At 37.2% G+C, this 13,979-nt stretch overlaps 1 protein-coding gene across 1 annotated transcript in view; it reads left to right on the forward strand.

Annotated features, from left to right (window-relative positions):
• LOC118819200 (beta-1,3-galactosyltransferase 1) overlaps positions 1–13,979 on the forward strand; it is a 30,455-nt gene that overhangs the window by 312 nt on the left and 16,164 nt on the right. The window contains exon 2 of the mRNA XM_036586890.1: positions 8,593–8,676. The gene's annotated coding sequence lies outside the window, so the exon portion shown is untranslated. The remainder of the gene's footprint in view (positions 1–8,592; positions 8,677–13,979) is intronic.

Consider the following 13,979-nt stretch of genomic DNA (forward strand, 5'->3'; position numbering starts at 1 on the left):
ACAAACCACCGGTTTCCAGCGAGTTGAACGGGGATCCTAATTCAGTGAGAAGAACCACAGGGCATCGTGGCACTATTCTCATTTCCCAAAAAATGGCTGGTTAATCATCTTATTGTATTATTCAGTTCATTCTGATCATAAAGATCAACGTCTATGTACTGTAAAGCTTAAAGGCGGCTCCATTCTAGAGAAAATTACAAAATCAAGATTGTTCACAGTGGTGGTGATAGGAACCAGACGTCCACCTCTAAAGGCTTCTTCAAAGAAAGTTACTAAATGAAATGGTTATAAATACGCTAATGCCTCAGTGATGCCTCGGTCATTGTTTTATGATAGGTTTCAGATTAGATTCTGTATGATGGAGAGGTACATGCAGGGTGTTGTAAGGCAAAGTAGTCCCTAAAGAAACCTTATTTTTCATATTTACCACTTTTTTTTACCATCGTCATTACACATAAAACCCAGAAATCACATGTAGGTTCACTGGTGGGTAATTCTGATTCTAAATGACTTTGTTTACATTTTAATCACAGATTTATTGGTGGAATTCCCCTGTAATCACATCTGAGCATGTGCAGTACAGGATGATGATGCATAAACCTATGTTGGGGAAATAAATTGCAACAGCAATAAAATTTAGTTCTCAAAGCACAAATTATCCCCCTACTTTGACTGTAACACTAAAATATAACATTTCAAAATTTGTCTTTTAATGAGTCTACTTTATTTGATAAAACATAACAAATGACAAAATCCATTTTAGTTCCACTTATATGATTCTGAAATGTAGCGCACCCTGGAGGTGGATTTAGACCTCATCTGCCATGCTTCTATTATTATTATTATTCTGTTAGTGAATGTAATCTTTGGCCTTAATTAGGCAATGAATGTTTGAGTTGTAGCCAACTCAGTTGTAAAAGCTCCGCCTGCACTGATTGATTGATTGATTGATCTGTTGCAGAAACATTGTGTTTAAATGTTTACCTATTTTGATAATGACTTACTTACAGACTCCAAATATTGCTTCCAGACAAATCTGGAAATGATTGGATGTAAAAGGTAGGGCTAGTTTGAAATGTCTTTGAAGGGATGTAGAGCATCTCCCATAATCAATTTAAATTTTTTTGATATAGAATATTTTGCTTAAGTATATTTCTTCCATATAGGAATATTATTTCTTTGGCCTTTGCTTCTCTGTGAGGCCTGTGACTTGATCCTTGAGAAGGACACCGTAAACATTAAGAAAGAGGATTTTGAATTGAGATAAGGCCTTATTTATGCCTTTATATCTTTATTTATATCTTTCCTACCAGACATGGCGGCAGCCAATGGTACAAGAGTTGAAACTGGGTTTTTCCAAGTGCCCAAAATTCACCCAAGTGGCTGTTTTAAAATGAAAAGGTGCTAAAAAAGGTGGGCTGGAAACTTTTCTACGTGTCTGAAATTCACCCATGTAGCTATTTTGGAGCGAAGTGTTGGCGGCAGACAAAGGTACAACAGTTGAAACTGGGTTTTTCCATCTTCGTATAATTGCGTATAAGGTGACCATTTGGGAACTTTCTAATTTTCCATCTAACAGCAACAGGAACAACAACACCAAATGTCCTTTTAAACAGAGGGGGTGGCTCGCAGGTGCAGCTTTGCATGCCACACCCCTTGACCTCCTCTTGAAAAGCAGAGCCTGTGGTGGTCATCAGAGAATGTGCTTTAGATGGTTCTATGTAGAACCATTTTGAAAATGATTCAATATAACACCCAAAAGGGTTCTTTTATTGTCACAGTGTCAAGCTTGTAACAATAGAAGAACCCTTTTGGGTGCTACATAGAACCCTTTACAAAAATATTATATTTAGAACTGTCCATAGCACATTCATGTATATTTTTCATCAATCTAAAGAACCCTTTCATGGTGCAAAGAATCCTCTAATCATGCAAAGGGTTCTTTGAGTGTTCGTGGTTCTATATAGAACCATTTTCTTAACTAAAGATCCCTTGAAGTAATGTTTTTAAGAGTATAGAATGCACAACTTGAATATCTTTGACATGCTGAAAAGATTCGTGTTGGTCACATACTGCATACTTACAGCTTGTAGGATGTTATGCACAGAGCCATAGTCATGACAAACCTTTGCAAAACACCTACACTTTCATCTGAACATAGGCTAATATTAAAACAATATCTCCACCTAGTGCAGGTCTGGAGAAGTTCTCCAGAAAATCAGTCAGTTTTGCTGCTCTTAAGCCCAAATGGTTGCCTATGCCCCACAGTCCTCCTCCTAGACCCCATGTGTCAAACACAAGGCCCGAGGGCCAGATCAGGCCTGCGACACAATCCTATTCGGGCCGGTAAACTATTTTAATTTTCTGTTAATATTAGCCTCTTTCACAATGCGCTGCCCTATAGTGCCCAGCATGCAACATAATGTGTGCTCTGACTCTCCTACCCCAACAACAATCTATGGGACAGCGGGTTCTACACAATTCTACACCAGTCATATCACCAAACGCACAAGCTGCATTTCAGCTGCAGTTTAACCAATATAAACACCTAACGTCAGCTCAGCAGCTCAGAAATTGAGCCCAAGTCTTAATGAACTTGCAACAAAGAAAAGATGCCAGGTATCTAGTTTAAGCATGTAGGTAGGTTTAAAAGACTGAGTTCCTGGGGACATTTAACTTTTGAATATTTCAAGTATTCATGTAATATTTCAAGGTCTACTACAAGTGCCAGTATTTTACTGTTGAAGTTCTTGCATATTTTGAATAAACAATGGGCAGTTTGGGTTTACAGCACAACATTAATTCAAAATGAAAATCATAGTCGTTTTCTGGCCCATGGGTTTGTTGAGATTTTTTAACAGGGCCTTTTTAGTGCTTGTGTTTGACACCCCTGTCCCAGACCATACATAAGGGCAGTGTGCATTTCTGACAGACTCCTAATTACTACATTGTTTCTTCTGAGACCTTCATCTGTTATTGCTTGGTTGCTTCCATCATATAGGTCTCCTACTTGATTGCCTGGGGTCAACTATTGTTTGGTTGATTAAAAAGTTATTCTAAATTATCTAGTATTCCTTCCTGTAGCTGAAACATGTATGTTATGATATTCCATCTGATTCTCAGGTGTGTTCAGATTTGCATCATTTTGTGAAACATGAGTGAAAAAATATGCAAGTTGGTGATCAGATGCTTCTCTGAGAAAAGTTAAAAGCCTGTTGAGCTACAGCTGGAAATAGCCTATTACTGTTAGCTACCTTGCTTGCTAATGAGAGCTAGCGCAGTAGCTAGCTGATGTTTGAGCTTTATGAATTCAATAAATTGTTTTGGGACTGTTTAGCCTGATTATTCTTGTACGTCTTTCACATTTCGGTTTTGGTGCCATATTAAAGATTGTGATGTGGCACTGTTTCACCCACTGGGGGGAGAGTTGCCATTATTCATCACTGCCATACTGGACCCAGCTGTACTGGACCCTACTGCAGCACAGCCGTACTGGACCCTACTGCCTTGTCTTACACACTCAGGTGTCCACAATATGTTCATTTTGTCTAACAATGGCCATTTCATCAGCGAAAAGCATCTTTTCTATTGCTCTGAACCAGTTTTTATTTATGCTGTTGATTGGCTAATGTGTCAACTTCACTGAAACTTATCAATAGCTAGAAATCGTACCCCTCACTGGACGATGTAACAAACACCCAGCGACAAGGACAAATACACTAACAACAGCTTGTAGCTGTTGTAAGTATGATGTATAAACTGACATTCACTTTGTGACATGGCCTGCAACATAACAGACTTATGTTAATAAAAAAATATATATATTTAATGGAAAAATATTTATATTTTTCAAATATGGTTGTGTTCCTTCTTCTCTGCTTATGGTAACAGGTAGGACAGTGCCCCAACACCCCTAAAGGACAAAAAGCCTCTAAATTAAAGAAACAACTGAATTTTGGTTAGAAGAATCATAATGCAGAACAGTTTGGAAAAGGAGTAATGAAAAAAACATTAAGAACGATCCACTGAAAATGTAACAAGACAGTGGCAGGCAAGGAGGTGGGATGCAAATATGGACTGTTTAGTTATATAATGGTCCATGTTTACATTAGCAGGAAACAAAAATCAGGCAGACACATAGAGCAAAGTGAGCTCCATGACCAAACAATTAAACAAAATAAAAAAATAAATAAATAAAAAAAAAAACATGAGGCTGGAGAAATAACTATGTGAAGAAATAAACAGGGAAACTAACAGGGCAAAACATAGGAAACAGAAAGGCCCAACAACTAAGCATGGCTGGGAAAAGAGGCCATGTAAAAAGACAAAGGGTATAAATATATAAGAAGAACAGCTGTGGGCGATGATTATAGGAGAGGTTACAAACTAAACATAGGTGAGCAGGATAACAAGAGGGCGGAGTTGGAGTGACAAGACTGGGTGAACTTGGAAAAGGCCAGAGTGTGACTGGAGAAACCGTGACAGAAAGATTGTGTTCCAAATAGCACACTGTGTGCTGTATACTTCATGCTGTTACAGTATATATGTATACTGCATGCTATAACTTATTATGTATCCATGTTATTAAATATTTGGCTGCAGTAGTACGTCCTGGTATTTCTCAGGTGTACCTGAGAAATATATGTTGGCCATTTACTGCCTACTTTCTACATTTGCACACAATCAATACATGCATATGTAGCTGTGGCGATTCCAAGATCAGAGCTTCAGGGGTGCTGAGCACTCAATGAGACCAGCCCCCGGCCCTTATTATTTTCATTTCTCTCATCATATCTTCTATCATTCTATAACGTGACTTAGCGGATTCACATACAGACAGTACAGGTCTAGCACCCTGGCTTTAATATCAACACATAGACCTACCAATGGCACAACAGCTCGCTTCTCTCGCTCAAATTCAAACAGTGAGTGGACAGTGGTTGATTGACAACCTGCATTAGCATGCTAGATAAAAAAAACGTCAGATAACAATAACAATAACAACATAAAGAGTGATCTGTGATTTAGTGCAGCAAAAATGAGGACTACTGCTAATGACTGTAATGTGTTGCTGTTGAGTGATAATAAAGAAACCCTCATCTGCACCACTTACTGGAGCCACCACAGACGAGACAGTCACACTGTAATTGGCACTAGCGTGTGTGTGTGTGTGTGTGTGTGTGTGTGTGTGTGTGTGTGTGTGTGTGTGTGCTTAGCCTTGCATGTCTGCAATGCAAATACATCCATTCTATTTACGATCCAAAATGACCAGTGAATCTATCTTCTTAGTTTTAATATAAAGTCTTGAAAATAATATAATCTGCACAAATTAACACTTTCTCTGGTATGTGCTTTAAAAAATATGTTTTAGGACAAAAGCTAATCTTAAAACTATAATAAAGCAAAGTGTTTTTGTCTCAAGTGTAAGGTAGCACATTTCCAACCATGTAACTGAAAAATATTGATATTAAATATGGAAATATGTTGACAATTAATATGTCAAGATTTTGTGTTAATGAAGTCCATATTTGCTGACTCTATTCTGATTGACTGAACGGAAATGTTGGCACCACTAAATTAAGTTCTTACAACAACTGATTATTATTTTTTGTGTTCCTGCAGAATAAATAAGCTTTATTGTCCAAACCTTTCTTCTGGGTCTATGTTTGACCTCTTTTTTCTTGTTTTCCTTGTATACATAATAATGCCTCTGTCAAAAACAAGAAAAAAAGCACATCATCTTTGTATTGAAAGAACTGCACTAGTTACCTGGATCTTTTAGCATAGATTGTAAAGTTTTTCAGTTCTTCTTCTCTTTATTATTGTCTTATTTTTAGTGCAAATATTTAGGAATTATCATGCCCTGCAAAACCCACTACTTTTTGTATATACTTCTGTAGCAGCAGGTGGCTGAGACCAATCAAAACCTCATGTGCATGGCAAATATAAAAGTAGTGCATTTTACGGGCCAGGTTTTTTTCTGTGAAACTGTCCACACATGTCGTGTTTCACACAGTCTGAGCTCTCAGGTCGTGTCATGCAAAACGAAGCAATGAGCTGGCACCAACAAAAGTTTCTGAGGTCATTGATTGCATTTACATTAGATAGTCAACAGTGTGGATGAATACTAGTAAAGGGCAGTGGACAAAACACCCTGTGGTCACTGTTAGGCGAAATGAACACATTGCTTTAAAACTATTGGCTATATTTTCCCATTCAGTGCTTAGAAAAGAGGTAACATAGCCTGCTAATTCAAGGCACCAACTCTAAAAAAACCTTTTACTGAAGGACTTTGATCCCTGTTTGGTTTATTGCATAGAATCATTTAGAATAACAAGTAGAAAGCCATTATCAATTACGCGTCGTCCTAATTATGAGTTCGTAGCATTATTAGTAGCTAAAATGATCACTTTACCAGGGATACAAAGTAGTAATTAGTAGTAATTAATAATAATAAATCAGTAGATTAATAGACATAAAATTAACTGCTCTAACACATAAGTACTGGCTCTCATGTTACCTCTTTATATGAGTAAACGCACATTAGTTCATAAGCGGTGCAATAAGCAGCAGTTACTACACAAGTACTGAGTAAATAAGCTATGAACAAAAGGCAAACTAACCGATCAATTAACAGTGTTGATCAGTTACTATGTAACAACAAATGCTTATTAATATATAAATAACATTACTCTAATTTCATATCCATTTGAGAAAACTCTTGCTGAAAAATTATGTTTGGCAGGGAAAACAATCAAGTTTAAAAAAGACAGTATAATCTAGGGAAAAAATGACTGTCCAATAAAAACAGGTCTGTGGTTCAGTTCCTCTTCAGCAGGTGGCAGCAGAAAGTGCTTGACTACATGACAGCATCCACTATCTGCCACTCAGGGCTAACACACCTGTCACATGACTCCTCCATTGCCTACACACACTGTAATTAAACATGGCACCAAGCCAAACTTATCTGGAAGGGACCAATTTCCAACACGGCATAGGCATTTCTTAAAAACAATGAATCAACTGCCAAACTATGAACCAGCCAGCTGAGTAACAGGTACAACAAGGAAATGAATCCATTTTCTGTCAGTAAATGAACATTCGAGACAGGCATAATGCAGACATGTTTTTCTGTTATCTGTCCATTAATAAGGGTGCAGAGCAAAAAAAGGAGCAAAAGAACATTATTACTGTATGCTCTATGCATTCAAAGCACTCTATGCATTGTACATTTATGCCCAGGAACATCACAAGCATAGTTTTTTATTTATTTATCATAGTCAAATATACAATCCCAGGACATTTATCAAACATCTCCAGCTGTCTTACATATATGTCAGCGCCAAAAAAGTTAGGACAGTATGTGAAATGCTAGTGGGTTTTTTATAGATGCCCATTCTAAAATTCAATACCTGCAACACATTCCCAAAGATTTGAGACAGAAGCATGTTTACCACTGTGTTATATCACCTTTCCTTTTAAGAACACTTAAGAATCATTTGGGGGTTAAAGACACAAACTGACCCTTTTTTGGCAGTTTTTTTTTTTTTGCCATTCTTCAAGAATACATTTACAGCTCTTATCTAGAACAACTTACAGTTTGATAATTTTACACAGGTAGGCGAAGGTAGTGTTCGGAGTCTTGCACAAGGACTCTTATTGGCATAGTGTAGGGCGCTTTCCCAGATGGGGGACTGAACCCCAGTATACAGCGTAAAAAAAGTCAGAGGTGTTATCCACTACACTATACCAACAACCAAGTACACATGATTTCAGCAGTGCAACCAAACAGAACCTTCTCATACATTGTGCTGCATAATGGGAGGCTGCAGGCAGGCCAGTCTAGCACTCACACACTCTAATTATGCAGCCATGCTGTTAAAAACATGCAGGAAATGGCTTAATGTTGTCAGGGTGAAATATGTTTGGACAGCCCTGAAAAAGACGGTGTCTAAAAGGCAGCATGTGTTGCTGTAAAACGTGTATCTTTCAATATTAATTGGGCCTTCTCAGATGTGTAAGTTACCCATGTCATAGGCACTAATACACCCAGACACCATGACAGACCCTGGCTTTTGAACTTTATAAGGGAAACAGTCTAGATTGTCTTTTTTCTTTGGGACACGATGTCCATTATTTTCATAAACAAGCAGAACAGCATGATTGCATCACCTGTTGATGTTTGTGAACATTCTACAGCATTTCTAGTCTTACGTTGTCCACCTGTTTTTGGAGTGTGTTTCAGGCATTGATTTTAGAATGGGCATATTTTTACAAAAAACAATGAAGTTGATAAACTAAAACATTACATATCCTGTCTTTGTATTGCTTTTGTTGAATTACAGGTCAAAGTGGATTTCCAAATCACCGCTTTCTGTTTTCATTTGCATTTCACACACAGTCCCAACTTTATTTGTACTTCTGTATGACTTTGTATAAGCTTTATTACTCAAAGTAATCCCATCTTTTATAAACAACTTTTCCTTTTATTTAATTTTATGTCATCTAATCTTTGACATTTTGATAAATGAGCGAGGCCCAGTATCCCAAAAGCTCACACACTTGTTTCCTTGTCTTCTTCTCCTTTAACAGACATTTATGCCTGGTCACTCCTGTACAGATGACTTTACTTGGACCGCCATCCACATAAGGACATGTTAGGAAAACGATGAAGAGGTAAGTGCTCCACACATCTGCCATCTCCTTGTTAGAGTTCTCTAAGAGTATAAAATCAAACAGGGTCTGTCCAATCCTTCAGGTTAGGCCAAAGCTTTAGTGTAGGCTTCACAAGCTGCTCACTCCCATCAGGCAACGTTTAAGTAAATTCTGTGGTTAGTCTAAAGCAGCCAATGCAAATTACCAGTGGACAATGCAATGCTGCCGAAGCAGTGGTGATAAAGTAGAACATGCTTTCATGAAGCTACCATGATATACGGAAGCAGCAATGCAACCAACTTCTAAGCCTGAACATCGCAGGTACAAAAAAATTCTAGCAGATTTCTTTGAAAAACGTAATGAATGGAAGTTGCAACAAAGGGTGGACACACTAAATATTGAAACATTTGAGATTAAACTGAGTAACATGACAGAAATGGATTTTTTGAATTGCATTTTAGAGCACTTTTGAGTATGTTGACTATTTGTCTCTTAGTGTGCAAATCATAAAAGGGAATTCCAGAGTGATTTTCACAGCACTAGTTATTTCTAGTGACAGCACAGATCACTACATCATCTGAATGTATGTCAAGTGCATTGCGAGTGTCTTGTGACTATGCAACATACAGAACAACGTTAGCTAGCAAGAAGTAGAATTATCAAAAAAATGTACAATCCTGTTTCCAAATAAGCTGGATGCTGTGCAAAATGTAAATGAAAACAAAATGCAAATCATTTAAACCTTATATTTAACTGAAAGTAGTGCAAAGACAACATATCAACTGTTGAAACTGAGAAATTTGATTTTTAAAAAATATTTATGCCAATTTTGCATTTTATGCCAGCAATACGCTTCAAAAAAGTTAGGAGGGGGGCATGTTTACCACTGTGTTTCATTACCTCTTTTTATAACAACACTCAGTAAGAGTTTGGGAACTGAGATCAACTGCCATGGTTTTGAAATGAAATGGTTTCCCTTTCTTGTTTGATTTAGGATTTCGGCTGCTCAACAGCTCAGGGTCTCCTTTGTCATATTATTTGTCTCTTAATGCACCAAATGTTTTCAATGGGTGACAGGTCTGGACTGCAGCCAGGCCAGTTTAGCATTATCATAGCAATTCTCATGAAGCAGAACATGCTATCATGGGACTGAACAAGTTATGATACATAATAGACCTGAAATAGAAGCGTGCAAATAGTAGTGAGAAACATTAATGTGACACCCATTTTTCCGAGATGAAGTGTCATACAGTTTCAGAATCCAGTAAGCAAGCAAGTCTATATGGGAATACATGATTTGAGCCAAGTGTGTGATTAATTAGGCACATGCTGATTGGCAGGTAAGCTAGCATTCTTTTGTTAGCTACATAAGCCTTATAGATCCAGTGCAAAACTAAAGAACTTCACACATGTTTTGGCTGACTGATTACATTTGAGTAAATTGTGTAAATTAGATTTTTTGACAAACAGTATTTGTTCACATTTTGCTACAGTTCTGGCATGGATATTGTGACATTACAGCTGTTCAATTCCAGAAATATTAGAGTCAACTCTGATTCTCATTCCTAGTGATGGGAATTGATGGAGTTTACCCCCAACATCTGGAAGAATAAAAATTACAATATTATGTATATACTCTATTTTGACTTCTTGTATTAAAATCAAAGGGATCTTGACACATCAAAGTGCTACCACGTTGTTGCTTTTTAGGGACATGATGTCAGTTTAATTGTATCTGAGCAAGGCAAGTTGTAGAGCTAATACTAGCTTAATTAACCTAAAGCTGCCCTATGAAAGATTTGGGGATTTGGAGACCTCTCTGGTAGAAATATGTAATTGCACACAATGTGTAGAAGAACACTTTGTAACATTGATTATGCTTCAGCCCTGCATGACTTCTATTCCAGTAAAAACACGCTATAGAACGTTCTGTTGACACAAAGCTTGGGCAAATGAGATTTTGAGGTTATCATCACTTTCTCAAGAAGAAGCTGCTTGTTGTACCCAGTGAGTGAAATGCAAAGATAATGTGGTAAAGAGCAGAGACCGTTTGAATGATTGCAGAGACAAAAAAATAGATGGCTTTAACAGATTTTGAAAAGAGAAGCATTCTCATTTTAGCAATGAGTAGGAAAAATGACCTGAAACTTATTCTGGCAGAGGGAGAGGCAATGAATAAATGAATAAATTAATTGTTGCACTTGTGCAATACTGGGTAAAAGTCAGAGACCATCCTTACTGCGTTTTATGTGCATCGAAAATGATCATTAAATTAGTTATTCATTTTTTAGGAAATCATTTTGAGTAAACATAAAATAATCCACTTGCAAAACAGGAAATAGATTGAAATCTTTCAAACATACAGAGAAAATGGAACCACCAAATGTAGACCACCAAACCTGTCACCATCAGATAAACAGCACTTACAGCTTTCATCTTTGAGAGAGAGGAGAAATCAAGCTCTACTCTTGCTTCACATCTGAAAACATCCACAGGTGTTTCTGTCCATCTTTCCACTGTGAGAAAACAACTCAACACTATGAGTCTGAAAGGATGTGCAGCTGTCAAGAAGCCCTTACTAAGCAAAGGAAACAGACAAACAAGAAGAATCGAAAAAGCTGTTGATGTTCTCAGAACAATGGACTGGCCACCCCAGAGTCCAGACCTCAACATCACTGAATGTGTTTGGGATTACTTGAATCGTGAGAAGCAGAAAATTCAACCAACTCAACTTTGGAGATGTGACAAAATATCCCTGTCTTTGAACTCAAAGCAAGCCTCCCAAAAAGAATGGAAGCCGTAATAAAGGCAGATGGTGGACAATGTAAATAATATTAATTTTGTGTTAAATTTATATTTTCTGTTTCTCTTTCCCCTGATGCTGACAAATGAATAACTGGTGGCCGTTTTGACTGGAAAATAAGTAATTAAAGGGTGGGCTCTGACTTTTGCATAGTATTGTATGCACGGCCAAAATTAAATATTTAACCCCTTCTTAGTCTTGATTCCTGCTAACAGTGCTAAAACCATGCCTTTTGCGCCATACAGCTATTTATGATATGGGACACATATCATAAAATCGTGTCTCATTTATTGTGAGGGGTGAATCAGTCTCAAAATTTTCTCAGTTATCCGGTAGTGTGGGACAGACACTGCTTAGTATTCATGTTACCTTCTGTTCTTTGAGCACTTAAGTTAAATGGGCTATTATGTTCAAATCAGAGTGAGTCAGTCGGCTTCAGAGCTCGGATTTTGAGCACTTTCAAGATGATATAATTATTAACTTTTTTTTTATTTGTGTCCCTTTTGAACAAAAAAAAAACTTGCTGGACTATTCAGTTTTGGATTTAGAGTTTATAGGTGCTTTAGTGTGCACCACTGAATGGAAATGTGGGGAAAAGAACAAACCAGATAAGAGTAGCACTGCTTCTGAAGTTTCAGAAGACGTGTTGTGGTGCTGCCCATTACCGAAAAGTGCCTGGGTGTTGATGATTAATGATTTCCAGGCAACTCATAATGACAACAAAATTGATGACAGCATTAATCATAGATGCTAAGAGCTCTACTCACATGGTACGGTGCTGAATAAAACTATTCACTCTAAAATTCTACTTTTTCTCTTTTCAAATACTATAGAAGCAGATGTTGTCAATTAAGATCATCATACTCTAACTTTCTAGCTTTATTTCTAGGATGTAGGTATAATTATATAAGTTCCCCTGATTTATTTCATATGAATCATATGAGATTATTTAGATATCCCCATCTCCTAATACTGGGTTAATGCATGTGCAGTTGGACTGCAATAAGCTCTGACCCAGGCTATTTTCTTTTCTGATCGATCCCAATGTCCTCTGAACAGTTAGCAATCTGTTAGTTAAAAGAGTCCATTTTACAGTCAATCCATCTTCCTGCTCATTTAAGTTTAGAGACTGTAAGATTATGGAGGCTCTTTCTGGCTAGAATGGCCAAAGTACAATGATAAATGTTCCCACATCTAAATTTTACTTGCATTTTATTTCCCCCTCTGAGGTCCATTTGCAATGTATGTATGGGTTCATGAGGCAAAAAGTCATAATTCATTCGCCTCTATGACTGGTTGTTCTGTAAAGTGCCTTTTTTTTAAAAAAGTGAAAGACTGAAACACTCCTTATAACTTCACTGTGAATTGGTTGGGCTAACCTGCTGTAGGCTGAACAGGCAACAAAAAAACTGTAGAACTTTCTATTTCTTATAATATTATTATTATTATTATATTAAAAGTCTGGGATGTCATGTATTGTGAGGAATAGTGGTCAAGCCGACCAGCGCTTGAGGATTAAAGGGCCCAAGGTATGGTGCAGGACTGGACTATTACTATAACTATTATTTTGGCTTTGTAAGCAAGAATAAGAATCATGGTTTCAAATCTAATGGCAGCTACAGGAAGTCAGTGAAGGGAATGCAGCAGGAAAGTGACATGAGTGAACTTTGAAAGACTCAAGACGAGTAGTGATGCTGCATTCCAGATCGGTTGCAAGGGTCTGATGGCACACGCAAGAAATCCGGCCAGATGTGAGTTTTAGTAATCCAAGACAAAAAACCAAACAAATGTATTCCTTGGAAATGAAGAGGGTGCAGTTTTATACAATGTCTGCTTATCTCTGTACACTCTTAATTTAACAGTGTTAGTTTTGGCCTTGTAATTGTTCGTTTATAGGCCAACCTGAAAGTATACATGAAGCCTATTTAGCGTTTATCACTAGGCACACCAGAATAATTTTAAAGCAAACACAGCTTATCAAACAGTATGTTTAGGACAGAGCTTACCACACTGAGTAGAGAATAGGCGCAGCATTTTAGCACTACTTTTATTTTAAAAGTCATCTTTAAATACAGTCAAAAGCAGATTGAATTATGGAAAATAATATAAGACAAATTCAGAATCTATTAGGTTCCATTGGTAACCTGTTGATTTAAAACACACTTATAATAGAAGCCAGTCAGTGGCAGAACTCTGTGAATAAACATTTGAAATACAATCTAATGCAAATTCAAAACTACAGCAGTAACAATCAGCAACATACACTTTTAAAAATAAAGGTTCCTAAGTGGTTCTTGGCTTAGATGTACAGTTCTAAGAAAATCTTTCAAGTGGGGTTCAACCTTCACATGATATCAAGGTTCTCTTGACTTTAAAAAAGGCTCTTTACACTCACACATCTCATTTACATAATGTTTTTTTTAAAGAACCATCCACGGAAATGTTCTCCAGGGAAACAAAGTGGTACTATGGCATCACTCCACAGATACATTTTTGGTTCCTCCTCAAACAGTTCTAAATA

This window comes from Colossoma macropomum, unplaced genomic scaffold (assembly GCF_904425465.1).
Source record: "Colossoma macropomum unplaced genomic scaffold, Colossoma_macropomum, whole genome shotgun sequence".
NCBI lineage: Eukaryota > Metazoa > Chordata > Actinopteri > Characiformes > Serrasalmidae > Colossoma > Colossoma macropomum.